Consider the following 15,025-nt stretch of genomic DNA (forward strand, 5'->3'; position numbering starts at 1 on the left):
AGTGGCAGGATATTTTCCTGAAGAGTATTGTTTGGATGCAAAATTGATTGTTCTTTTGGCCATGTTATATAATTGAATTTGATTTAATTGAAATATTGATAATTAATGTGAAAACTGAGCAATTGCAAATGTGATTTATTATTTTCTTTTGTGATTTAACACAACCAGTGTTATCAGTGTGAGTGGTACCGTTATTTGTGATTTTGTATGTATGTATTTTTATTTACTATTTATTTAAAATTAATTAAAATTTATTTACTTTAATACAAAAAGCCGGCATGTTCCCATGTTCAACCTCTTGTCTCTGAGCTTCATTTAAGCATTTCACTGTGCTCCAGCAGTTGAACCTACTGGTCCATTATCTACGATAGTATTGCCACCTATTATTGATCAAAGGGGTGTTACAAGAGGGTGTCATATGCTAAACAGAATGGAAAGACCTCTGAGGTCAATTTGTGGTTTTGTGATATGCATAAATATGATCTATGTTTTATATACAAATCTTAGGCAAAACTGCTCCATTACTTACTATCAACTATTTCATCATATCAGTTCAGATTTGTCAAATTCCCTGTATTCACTTTTGAATTTTCATTAAAAACTGTTTGAGAAAATAATGCTAATAATTAAAAAATTGAAGTAATATAATCCATCCAAAAATGTAATCATAAGTCGTTGGCTTGTCTTGCTGGCAAATATAAAAGGATATGGTGATTGTTCTTTTACTGTAAAACTAAAGCAATAACAGACTTTGCAGAATGAACATAGTATTACATCATATTCCATCTGTGTTGCATTCAACAATGAGCTGTCAGGGCTCTGCCCGTTAAGAAGAGATGAGCCCACACCTCCCTCAGACCCCATTTGAAATTCTCTGGAAAGGCTCATGTTGCAGTAAAGAGCTTCTCCATTCCCTCCCTACGTGCTGCTGCTAATGATGGAGATGAGAAGTGTCGGGGAGATCTTCCCACCCTTCCCCGGTAGAATTAGCATTAGCATAATGGGCCTTTTAACACAGCCCTTACCTGCCACAAGGCCCTCCGGAAGCTCGCTGTCCGGGGCCATTAGTGGCTAACTGGCAGTGAGCCAGCGCTCACCTTTCAATTGAAAAAAGAGGGCAGTAGAGGGGGTGGAACACAAAGAAAGAGATCATCAATTTTTCATGCTGAGAGTGAGTTTATCAGTTTGAAAAAAAACAGGACAATGAAAGTATTACAGTAACAGAAAAAATATTGTGAACATTACACATCCATTTTTAATCAACCTTTAGGCGTCAAATTGCTTGAACCAGTGGCTTTTTAATTATGAAGATTCTCACGGCTTCTCTATAATGAAAAAGCTCAAACCCAGAGGAACGCTAGGGAAAACTTATGTAAAGGAAGTAAATATAATCTTGAACAAAAACAGCACACTATTCAGTCACTTTAACCACACAAATTCAGTTAAAAATAATTTGTCTTTTTTATCTAAGTTGGTCTCCCATTGCTTTAAAATTGAATAGCTAGAATTATATACAATATGATACAAAAAAGTATATTACACTACAAAACTGTAAACTGAAATAGTCATCCCTTCACATCACATCAGTGGAACTTCTTCACAGTTTGAAGAGAACCATAGCAACGCTGACTTAACTTTGCTCTGCCCTGTTGAAATGAGCAATCAGAGAGTTCTGTAATGTTCTGTTAGGTTGATGAACAGTCTGGACAGCAGGGAAACCTTAATAGTCCCGAAGGACAAGTTCAAGGTGCAATCAGTGCTAGGTTATTGCACAAAATACCATATGTTATGAGCAGACTACTTGCACATGTAGCAATACTAGTCCCTCCTTTGTTCCCTAAATGACATTTCAAGCTTTCCTCATCCACAAACCAAGTCACTCTATTGACCACCTCTCCGAACAACTGCCCTCTTCCTTTTGGCCCCCATGTTATCCAATTGGGCTGTTCAGAAAGAGCGTGCCGCTAAGCGACACGGTTGGTTCGTGATCTGAAGCGATCGGCATCTGCTCTATCTTTTTTTGCACGCCACGCAAAGCCTATGTGAGCCTATGAAAACCATGAAAAAATCGCTGCGGCAGGCACATGTTCGGGGGGTTGACTGCTCTGATGAGGACAGTGCAGGAGTTGGGAGTAATTTAGAGACACAGAAACCCCAATGGAGACAGATTAGGCTTTTGCCTCGTTGATTGTTTGCAGTGCATTGGGAGAAATGTATACTAATTACATGTGTTATATGCAGGTTAATATGCTTTTAACGGACAAAATTCCTGTTTATCTGTATATTAGTTCCATCCATTCATATATTTTATCATTTATCAGAGAAATGTGCTTTGTTTAAAGTAGATATTTTTCTACCTGGCCCCTTTCAATTGCATGCCTGCTATTAATATCAATAGCTGTAATACTCTTGTATGTATATGTTTTTTCAACATTTGTGATGTCATGTAATTGTAATACCCAGGATAATACAATTATAATTTACCCTTATAATGCCAAGGACTGTTTTCATTAGGATTTTTTTCCTTGATGAGGGTAGTTCATATGAAAACAGATTATGCACAGTCTATGTACTACCTTGACTAACTGGAACTCTGTTTCTAGAAAGCCAGATTACAATTGAGTTAAAATATTTGGCATGCTTTATTCGATATTAATAACTGGAAACAGACAGCAAATGCAGGACGGGTGAGCTACCAGGGCACCCCTGAATATATGTTTAATGCTTAAATATCCAAGAATCTAAGATAGAAAGACATTTCTAAAATAGAAAACTTCCCTTGTCTTGATTCCACTATGATAATTGTATCTTATAATTTGGGTGAATGGATAGAGTAGAACATTTATTTTAATAAATTATGATTCTCACAGGGATAACACACAGATAACCATATTGTTTTGCCACAGCTCTGTAGGTATCCTGTTGCCCTGTTTGATGCTTCTCATACCAAAAGCAAAGCGGCTGCTTTCTGCTTTTTATCAAAGTCAGGAATGTTCATCAGATTAGGACCAAACTAACTCACCTATCCTTGAAGTAGTTCCTCCTATAAAAAATATAACATACTATTTAAAAAACACTATCGATAAAACATAAGCCTTGTCCATGTAAGTATGCTGCTCTGTAATTGTAGAGGTTGTTTAGCCTGGTCCTGGTCTAGAGCATGCATAGCTGCTTCACTGAGAATTGTTTCCCATAAAGTGGATGAGACAGAACTCCTGATCAGTCAAAAAAATATTCCTGGTTAAGAAAGTTGAAAGCTTTTGAGACAGTGAGGATGGATTTCCCACTCTAAGTGGCCTAAATTGCCTAGATTGTTTTTCTGTGACACAGATCTCTTTTATTCATGACAGTGTCAACAGCACAAATCACCTGGAATCTGATATTTCCAAATTCTGATTTGGGTCATTTTCATTTTTTTGGTTTTCATTATTCATTCATTTCAGTATTCATATTTTCATATGTGGTCCACATCAGATACAAGTCAGATTTTTTTCAATGGCACCTCAGTGTACACAGTACACAATATCAGAATTCATGTGACTTTTACGTCACTGTAGATTGTCATTTGTCATGCAAGTCACCTCAGGGCCGTAATACGTAACAAATGATGTGAACAGCCCAAAAAAAAAAATCTGAACTTGCTACTAAGGCTTGCTGTGTGAAGGTAGATGCTTACAGGCCCTGACTACACTACAATGGCTGGGGTGCTGTGCTTATTCCTTGTGTTAATATAATAATTTAATAAGGTGGGTCACACTAAGCAAGATTTACTGTATTTAATTGCCTCAGTAAGAAAACTGAATACCTGAAAAAAGCTAAAGAGATAGAGAAAACATCCCAGCTGGAATATTATTTTTTTTTAGGTAAGCAAGGTTAGTCCATTGACAGATGACAGAATACACCCCCAAGAATTTCTCTTCCCTTTTGAGCAATGTAGGGGGACTGCAGCTGAGGACGAGGCAATGAAGCTTGGTGCTCCAGAAATATGTAAAGCGACAGGGGACAAAATTGCCCAAAGGCTTCACCTTGTAAAATACTGCTTTGTGTTTCTGTCCCATCCAGTAGTTGGTGTGTATATTTGTGAGTGTGAGTGTATATGTATATTGTTGATATAAATAAAAGAAAAAAAACAAACAAGGTTCCTGGGTGGTGCTGGTTATGTGTATCATTAAATTTATCCTGACACCAGTCACAGCCTCACCTTCCCTTGACCTGTCCTTTCTTTTGGTATTTCTATACTTTTCCAAAAGACAACATTTCTAAAAGGCACTCACTCTGCTTAGCTCATGACACCAGCTCTACTATATTTTTTTTCTCCTTCTCTTGTCATGTGTGGACAGTGAAAGGTAACATTTATTTTTAGAGGTGCCATCCCCAACAGATAACGAGAGCCTGGTGCTCATTACCGCCGCTGGAAGATAGTGAACTGTCACATATGGGTGAGACAAATGTAGAGCAGCCCCCCACTGTCACCCAAATGAAAATAATTACACTCCAGAGGCCCCTCACCTTGTTCTCATTACTCACTGGGTGCAAGGTTCCAGCAAGATACAGGCACAAGGCATATGAAATAGAGATTATGCCACAATAGGGACAGGATTGGAACCATCTTTTTGCCATTTGGTTAGTGTGTTTAAAGACTTTGAGGATTTGTCTAATGCAGTGAGGAGGACTGAAAAATAAAAAGAGATGGAAATGAAAGGAATGTGTGTGTTGGAGAGCGAAGGCAAGAGACAAGTGAAAATGAAGTGAAAAGGCAGTTTAATTTTCAGTTTAGAGTGCATAAGCTGTTAAAAGCTGTTTTTCACACTATCTTTCAGAGGTAATTACACACGTAATTAGAAAGACTGCTCAGGAATTTGTTCTTTGCTACAACATTACCTTTTAATTATGCTCATGTACTAAATGAGCGAACACTAATGTCCCAGATTAACTTTTTTCAGCATTTGGAAAGTTCATATTGTAAGTAAAATACATTACAGTACAGTTCTTACATGCTTTAATGTTTCCTATTGTCAAGAAATGCCATGAAAAAAACAAAACCATTAATGAATCAGTCCATCTCTCAATAAGTACCTTCTGACTTTCCAGCCCTTACTATGGTACCCAAACCCAAACTATTTTCAGCTATGGATTATTGCTATTATTACTATTATTGAAAATTATTTATGTTAGCAAGATTGTGTATGTGGGATTGAGTCTAAAAGAGTCTAAAAAAGTTAACCATGATGAAGAAATATGTCATCTAGTGCAACAGTGTGGCTCATTAATTTATAACAACAATGGAGCTTAATGCCACAAAGGGAATGAAATATATCAAGAAGGTCTGCATGGCTGAAATGTGTAGGTATGTTTTTTTAACTGCTAAAGTTAAAAGTAAATAGCCATTGAGATATTAAATCCTTTCTTAAATCACTGCCCTCTTAAGTGCCTTTCATTTTGCAAGTGCCTTGATTTTTTCAATTATTCTAAACTGGTAGAATACCCAAACGTGAAGCAGACCAGAGGGGCACCATTTTTTTACACCCGAGCTGCACTCCATGCAGTTTGTTTTGTGACAGAGATTTACAGTATTAAACTTCGGTGATACAGACAATACTTGTTGGTAAGGTGAATTTATTGTTGGTTTTGGACTTTTCTTGGGATTTGTTTACAATTAGCAAAATGTAACATATCACTATCCTTATGCTTTAAAAATATTTGTTTAAGTCTCATGGCAAAATAATAAGAAAGTCAATGCTAATATTAGAGACAAATCTAGGATTTCTGTGTTGAAGGGAATTGCCATCTTAAGTGTTTACTTTATTATATATATATTTTATGCTTAGGCACCAAACACATTATGCATTGTACAGAAGACTTAGTTCATAGGAGACTAGTTTAGCCAGGTGGCCAGTTGAAACATATTGCCATCGTACCTGCACATTATTGGCACAAGGAGCATAAGTAACACAAAGGCCTATATTGTATTTCACCAGCCATATGCAATTTACAATGTTCATAAGTAATGTATAAGCAAAAGTTTCACGTGAATATATTCAACATTTTTGCAGGAATTATCCGAATTCAATTCTTATCTTTTGAATATATAGATGTCTGTCTAAAAGGAAATGATCTTCGGCATGCAACTTCTCCAAAGTGGCAGTGTAATTTCCTGTATTAGGAAAAAGGTTTCTGCACCGATGGCTCAGTGATAAAATATGGAATATACTCCAAAAAGGTGGTTACATTAACAGAATCTGATAGTGGCTTCATTGCACATAATCACAGGAGAATTGCTAATGGATGTGTAAGATTTTTAGATTCAGTATGCATTCAATAGCCTATACATCAATCCATCCACTTTCTAAAATGATTATCCTTGTTGGGGTCATTTTAGACTGCTGCACACGTTAGATAATATGCATGGTACATCCTGCAAAGGCTCACTTTATTGCATTCATAGGCCACATTATACAACCATAAATAAATGCTATGACACTGCTATGGAGAAGTAATGTAAAATATTGATTTTAACTGTTGTGCATTAAAGCTCTTGTTGCAAATGCTGAAAAACACAGAATTCGTCTATGTCGGTTACAAAATAAAAAATCTATTAATTTAATAAAATAAACATACATTACTGACACTATACTGGGAGTTTTTTCTTTTTTCTTGAACAACAAATGACAACAATGAATTATTTTAATACAAAGACGCTGTCACCATTCAAAATTTGTCAAGGGAAACACTGCTACAACCAACAAGAAAAAGCAAAGACATCTCAAACCTCAATAGCTGTTTTCCCAGACTCCTCTCTGTCAAGCAAAGTGAACTTGAGCATCAAATATTGAGAACCTTTCTGAAGATGTCCTAGTGGGTATTTTTTGCCACCATTAGAGCTACCTTAGTGGCAAAGGTCACAACACATTAAGAACCATGCCTGTCCTTATGCTGTCTGCAGCCTGCCGGTGAAATTCTTTTTTTAAGAAAATGCACCTGTCCCTTGAATGTAGAAAGGATTATACACCCTTGGGAATTAAACCTTTGTCTCTTATTCTGCTATCCAGCTGTCAAAAGCTGAGGGAATCATTTATTCTGAGTGAGAAATGGGCCCTCAACTGAGTGTCGGGGACTCATGAGTTATTGAGCAAAGAATCCATTGATTATTGATTGTAGATCCTTTCGCACTTATATGTATTTAATGTCTCAAAAACTTTTTTTGGTGGAGATTCTGGGTCATTCAGCTCCTGAGAGATTTACTTTGATGTTAAAAACGTCACTTTGTTGGTAAGCTAAGCATCATGTAATCATGACATTAAAAACAAAACTGACCAAAGAGGTTTATGTAGAAAGATGTGAATCTTGTCAGGGTGGTTTCACTTGTTGTGTCCATAAAACATTATCTTATTTAATCGGCTTCACAAAATAAACTCTGAATTTGGATTATAATTAAACTTCCACATATAAAGAGTGAATTAACCTTATTATTGTCTAGTATTCTAAATGTGTTATATGAATTTAATTTAATAAGTTCAAGGTTTAGGAGCAGAAGATTTTTTTTGTTTGTTTTGGTTTTTTAATCATATTTTGGAGTGAATGTGCTCTCATGTGGCTATGGATCTCTGGATGGTCTGTGTTCAGTGAGTGGAGGAGAGCAGCAGCACATTCAGGTGACCAATGAGCAATTACACAGAAACATGATAATCACATATCCCCATTTTTTCTACTGTGAATTCCCTCTCCATTGTTTTTGTTCTAAATTATTTAACCTATTCAAATTATAATTTCAAGCCAGACATGACGGGGAAAAACATTGTTTTTCATGCACTGGTCCACTTTGACAGTTTGGGCTATTTTGCTTCCAAAACATGATTATCAGTAGTCGACTTCCTCTTGGAACCATAAATGAAGAAATCATGGCAATCCACCCAATAGTTGTTGAGACTGGTAGACCAACCATCTGACTGATAGACCGGACGACAGACCCAGCCCTAGATCTATGCCACTAGTGTTTAGAGCACACTCTCATCTTTGGTTTAATACAAAATGCTTCCTACCATTTTGCAAAGAAAGTGCAACTGCTTCAAGGCAGGTTGACTGGCTCGGACAGCGGGTAAACAGACACTGTGAGGCATGGGGGGGGGATGTGCTTGAAGTGCCAGCTGGAGGCAGAGAGGGAAATAGTTCCCTCCTGCCATGCCGGCTCAGACACCTGTCCTGAGCCAGATTAATTGGCTCGGGACAGGTTAAAGTGCAAACACTCAGTGACAGAGTAAGAGAGAGCGAAATAAAGAAAGAATAAAAGACCAGATCTATGAACGGTTACACAGTCTACCTATTTTTCATTCCATCTAAGTCCATGTATTTTATATACCCTGAATGTGTTTGGTAAAGTGAGGCTTATGTGTACATAGCTGAATAGTACAAATTTGAAGATGTTTTCTACACTGTGTGAAACCTTTGACTTGTGTACTAGCAAGCCCTGTTAAAAGCCACTCAGGTGGCACATTTATTGACACTGAGTGGGTGGTTTTTTGGCTTTAACACATTATAGACTAACTTCAAGGACATTTCAACCTTGATTATGGAGCCAAGTACTTGTAGTCTACTCTTCTGGGATTTCTGCAGATCAGGTTCTCTTTGATGATCACATGATCACATAAATGGTATAACCAAAGGCAATGCACAGGCTTCAGCTGAGTGGGTTGTTATTTTTGTGTGTTATTGTTAGCAAAAAATGACAAAAAATTACAAACATTTTTCTATGTCAAACAAATGGACAATGCAACATGCATTGAAAAGTGACTAAAACTGGAATGCATTTAAGATCAGGAAGTTGGTTCTATGCATCCACAATATCTACCATCACTGTACTTGGTTCAGACTGAGAGCAATAACTGACTAAAAATCTAATGGGCCTGCTAAATTTTAAGCATATCAGAAATGTATATATATATATTTATATATATATAGTATTTTGGCCCCAAGATTGATGTTACGTAGTTTGATAAGTGATATAGAAACAAACAGCAACTTGCAGTTCAATGATTTATATAGTAATTTGCTAATTTATCCTGCCCCTTTGAATTTGGTCTTTTGGGGAAAAGACCATACAACAGAAAATACACTCTGCACTCATCCACCCTGCTAGAGATGAGAGCATAAATTAATTGCTCTAAATCTTGCATGGATACAAAACTTGTAACCCCTAATATCCACTGGATGCAGCTACCAGAAAGAAAGAAATCAATGGACACCATCTTTGAGTCTGGTGTCCAGTTCTTATATTAATTATAAGTGGTACGGGTTTATAAATGTGGACGCCCTCATGCTTTATACTTTTTTTCTGTGAGGTTTCCTTGTATGAGTGTACAAGTACTCAGTTGTACTTGAACATGGTAAACATTACCTGCTTAACATCAGTCTGTTAGCATTGTCATTGTGTGCACATATTAGTGTGCTAACATCAGCATTAGCTCAAAGCACCATTGTGCATAAGTACAGAACCACAGAGCTGGTAGCATGGGTGTAGTCTTATCTGTCTAGTCTTGCACGGCCATTAAGCACCAAAAACCATATGCAATTGCATGCATTACAGTTTAGTGAGCTACACCCAATAGCTCCAACATTCGGTAAATCATGCTGGAGCTATTTGGATGAATTCATAAGGATGTTGGGACGGAATTCATGACTTCTGCAATTTAGTCATCAACAACTCCCAGAAAGTAGTACATTCATATTTTTCACCCAATGGCCTCAAAATCTCTGAATAGCCTCTTGGTAGCAGCTGTTTGACAGCCTGCATGTGCTTTTCAGTATAAGCTACCAAACTCACCCAAAATGTTTTATAGTATAAATGATACACTTCTCTGCCATGTTTTTGCTACTTAAATAGGCTATTTTTAATTAAAAGATGAGTAAGTTCCCCACAACTACACTTAATCAGTAGCCTATGATTGATGCAATTCATATAATTATTTGTTGCCTTTGATTTTATAAGCCTCCACTGACATATTACTGTCATTCCAACAAATGCAATGTTAAAGGATCAGACTTCCATGAGTACACTGAGACATTACTGTCGATATATTTTTTGATTAGGGTTCATTGGGTAAGTGGGGCATTCTAGAGGCAACATAAAAGCTAATTTACTCAAACCATTAGGAATTTTGCTATCTTGGTTATATGCTCAAACTTGTTTTCCACACAAATTTGAAACTGACCAGGCAGATTTACTGGCTGTGTCCATTTAAACAGTGATAACACACTTTAGTGAAAAAGTGTTAGATAGTCACATCAACAGTTATAGAACAAAGTGAGGAAGACCCTACTCTGAAAGCAAGACTTCACCTACTGCAGGTAATTTATTATAAATTTCTAGCATGTGAAAATTTACTCGCAGATGGCACTTCTAACTTGTGAGTCTGTTCTCGTTTGTAAATGCTAAACCCTATTATGTTGGATTGAGATGCAAGCTGGCAATGATCCATGGGTTGTTTATACTGCTGGCCCCAAGTGTGACATTGAACCCCTGTAATACACCTATAACAATGCTGTCAATATTTTTGATGATAAGCATAATGCTTCTAAACTTTTGTGATTTGGACAGAGTAATCTTTAAAATTGTAGAGCATCATGCAAATGCAAATCTACCTTTGACTGTAGATATCCTTGTGACTATGCTGTGACACACTATTCCTTTAAGAATCATTTTATCTAACTCTGATTGATCTTTCTGAAAGATGACTCATGCCACATGTGAGTGCAGAGACTGGCAGACACTTCTACATGAGATCTTTTCCTCCAGAGACTTGACAAGATCCTGACAAAATTAGCTCTGTATTTCCTTTGCCCTTCTTCTACAAATCTAATTTGTATGACAGCACAGAGCGAGCTGTGATTTGTAATTAAACTATAGACTGGAATATAATTGGTATTTCCTTGCATGACAAGCATACCAGCCTGAGCTATCCAAAGTGAGCAGGTGGATGAATCCTGAGCTAATCTGTCATATTTTTGCTAAACAAATCTAATGCAAGAAAGAGAGAGAAGCAGTCTCTCTGTGTCTGTCTATCGACTGTATCTGTCTAGCCTATCCATCCCATTGATTTATTGACTTATTGTGATGTCAAAATACATTTAAAATCATATGTCATGAAGCAGTGCTGGTATCAACAGACTGCTCACTGTGGCATTTTGGAGCAAAGGGTGAAGAAGCTGGGCTCAGTTCCTCCATGTATAAGGCCATGAAAAACAGTGGATTTCCTCTTTTGGGAATAAGTTACTCCAAGGGACAGAGTAACCCCCAAAGATGAAGTATCGATAGTCGGATTAGTGTGCCGTTGACTGTAATGTGGACGTTGTGTTTGACTGTTATTAAGGTGCTGAGCCTGTAAGTGAAAGTTTAGTCCCATGTTTACCAGTAAATCTAGGTTCCCAGCCTTGTGCTCAGTCATTAGTTTTGCGGACCAAAAGAATTGGTGAGCACAAGGAACTAAAATGAACTTGAGTATAGAGTAGAACTGCCAGTCAAGTTGATGTGATGTGGCCATCCAATTAGGATTCCTCCTCAATGCTTACCTGTAGTGGACCCTGTGCTCACTGAGGTATTTTTCAGCAGAGGTAGGAGCAGCTGGGTTGTGTTAGCACCACCATATTTAAGGCCATGATAATTTGCCAGAAATAATTGATTGCCGCCTTTAGGTTAGTTGAGTGCGGGGTAAGTTGCCTCAAGTGAAGGAGCTCAAGTATCTTTGGATCTTGTTGACAAATGAGAATTAGATGGAGCATGAGATCAACAAGCTGACTTGTCCTGTATTGACAGTAATGTGGACGTTGTACTAGACTGTTGGGGTGACAAAGGTGCTGAAAAAAGAGAGAATGAGATGACAGATACAAGTGACTAAAATTACTTTTCTTTCAAGGGTGTCTAGGCACACTCTTAAAGACACTGTGAGAAGCTTGGACATCCAGAAGGAGAATATAACTGTGGGATTTGCATATCTAGCCTGGGAATGCCTTGTGATCTCCAAGGACTAGCTAGATTAATTAGCAAAGAAGAAGAAGGGTGAAGATTAATGGATTGTATTACAGATTAAATGAAAATATCCAAGAAGATAAGCTGATGCATGATGGAATTTTATTGGTATCTGAAATTCATAATTATGAACATGTCAGGTATTTGTGCTGGCTGCATGGACATATGTCCAACATCATCATGATTGCTAAATTACTGAGTAATTTTTGCTCTGTCTACCTCTGACACATACACACATAGATTAAAATAGAAGCCATGTTATTGCATTGAGTTGCTGTGTTGAACCAAATGCATGTAACATAAAACAACATTATCGAATGTTCTTTCTTTCAATTTTGACACAGATCTATCTACAATATATGTTCTTTTTTATCCTTTTTTAGCTTTTTTATCTTGTTAGCTATATATTTTATGCTATGCTATCTTCCTGTTTATCTGTTTATGGCACGGTATAAGTACACAACAAGCTACTGACAAGTGGAGTAGAATTATTTGTATGTTTCAATATACATTGCCTATAAACTTGGTCCTTATTTAAATTTGTATACTTGTTGGAGAAGGGTTTCTTTGAAATGCACCAAACTAGTAAAAATTATCTGGCATTATGTGGGATTATTTTCCTGTTTATTTTTTTATGTTTAGACATCTCTCAAGAGACCGAATTTGTGTCACAGGGGATTTAAATTGCTGATTTGCAAGCATGCAAGCTTAATGGATGCTTCCATCATTTGGTGATTTGCAGACATTCCACATTACACACTGCACCAATTATCAGCCTTATGGGATGTGTCTGAAAGTAATACTGACATAAAAATGACACTACCATTGTGCATATTTTCATCTTTAAAAATGTACCTAATTTATGTTCCCTCTGCCAACAATGCCTTATTCAACACTGACTCCCCCTTGCCCTGTAAACTAACTAACTTGCAGGTGGCCTGACTTGCAGGTGGCAAGGCAACAAGGTATTGCTCCCAACGGCATGGCCATGGCATGGCCTATGCCCAGCAAAGTTAAAGCAGCTGTACTGTACGGCCTTAGGCACTCACTTGTAAGCACAAACCCAAGTTCATGTGTCCAAGAGTGGGGCTCAGTGTCACTATTCTGGGCAATATTCCCTCTCTTGCTTTAACTGATCATGTATCAGAATCCGCTTTATTGGCAACGTATGCAAACACATTCATGGAAACTGAAATAGGCATACAGCTAAGACAAAGCTGAATCCATGGTGGCCGTACCAGGAGATAAGGTTCCTGAAGACACTGCTCTGTTCTGGTTTGTGTCTGTTTTTATTTTCATTTTTGAAAATTGTTTGTTGTTCAGCCATAAAGTTTGAAACCGTAAAATCCTTAAAAACCAAATACCAAGCATATGTATCTGCTCATCTGTTTTGGTAGCACAATGACTGCACAGCCATTTGATGAGAAATTTATCGCATCTGGGGAGACAGTTTGCTCCTTAACTTTTCTCTGAACTTTATTCTAATTTCAGATTTACCTGACAGAGTGTGACAAAGAGGTCGTTAGCTGTCTAAGATAAGCCTTCTGTGGCTAAGCCAAACCTTGTCACGTAGTGACAGTTACTCTTCTTGATGCTACCTGTACCGATATTTATCCATTATTTCAAGGATTGCTCTGAAACATACAAGGGGAAAAACTCCAGCCTACACTGTGCCTGTTGGAAGACATTAAATCTATTTATCTGGATTTTGACATCTTTCATTACCCTGCTCCTGTTCTGTAAATGGTTCATTTTCAGTTATTGAACCAATAGTAAAAGTGTCTAACTGGATGTGAGCTCATATGATTGCCTTCTATTTTTACCTCAGTAAAGTGTGAAGAGTATCTTCTCTCTCTCTCTCTCTCTCTCTCTCTCTCTCTCTCTCATCATTTTGGACACAACACAACTCATTTTATTATTATGAAACAAAAAACAACAAACAACAACTTTTATTTGGAAGGATGCCTGCAAAACTAATGTGTGACATGGAATACTGTTGAAATAAAATACTGTATTATTCATGCCATGGGCATATCAGTATTATCCCCAGGATCTATGATTTTAAATATTAAATCAGGCAGAGGGGAAAGTTATTTTAGGTAACTAGAATAAATGGGGACACATAATTTCCCTGAGCAAAATTGAAAATCCCCATTTTTCATTCATCATGGCCAGACAAACACTGAATATCTATTCATCAAAACTGAATAAACACAGTAGTCGCACCAAAAAAGTTACCAGAAATAAAAGCTTTATACAATGCTTGTATACCATGAAATAAAAGAATGGTTACAGGTATATAGATACAATTCATTTTTTAAACAAAAAGTTTAACCCCACCACTAAACTAAAATGCATAATTGGAACATGGACTGAATCTCAAGACGCAGCCGGGGTGTGTGCGGTAGGACTTGGGATTTCATCTCTACTTTTTGCAGATGACATTCTTTTGGCCTCATCAGACCGTGACTTTCAGTGTGTGCACTGGGGACAATGAGTGTCATCCAACTGTGAAGTGGCCTGGTATGAGGGTCAGCACCTCCCTGTCTGTAAGGTAACAGTGGACTGCTCCCTCCGGGTGAGCAGTGAGTCACTGACTGAAGTTAGGAGGTTCAAGTATCTTGGGTTTATGTTCAAGAGTCAGGGTAAAATGTGTTTTCATCTTTTTATGTCTACTGATCAAACTTGTGTTAATATACCAGTAATTTATATGCTCAAAAATGACTTAAATTGACCAAAAAGCGGTGACAAAATAATAATTAGTGTTGCAGTTGCCTATATATGTTTTTCTCTAACTCACCATTTCCAACACTGGGACCAAAAAATAAAACACTACAACTGGTTTAGGATTTTTTTTAAAAAGGGAAGTCAATTTCCACTAAAATGAAAAAAAAAAAAAAACCTTCTTTGGAAGATCCACACTTTTATTTACCTTAAATACTTGGACTAAAAGCAATGCTTTCTTTCTCAGCTATGCCCTGTTCCACACAGTTTCACACATTCACA

The sequence above is a fragment of the Morone saxatilis genome, unplaced genomic scaffold, assembly GCF_004916995.1.
Source record: "Morone saxatilis isolate NCDOM2014 unplaced genomic scaffold, NCSU_SB_2.0 Contig5, whole genome shotgun sequence".
Classification (NCBI taxonomy): Eukaryota; Metazoa; Chordata; class Actinopteri; family Moronidae; genus Morone; species Morone saxatilis.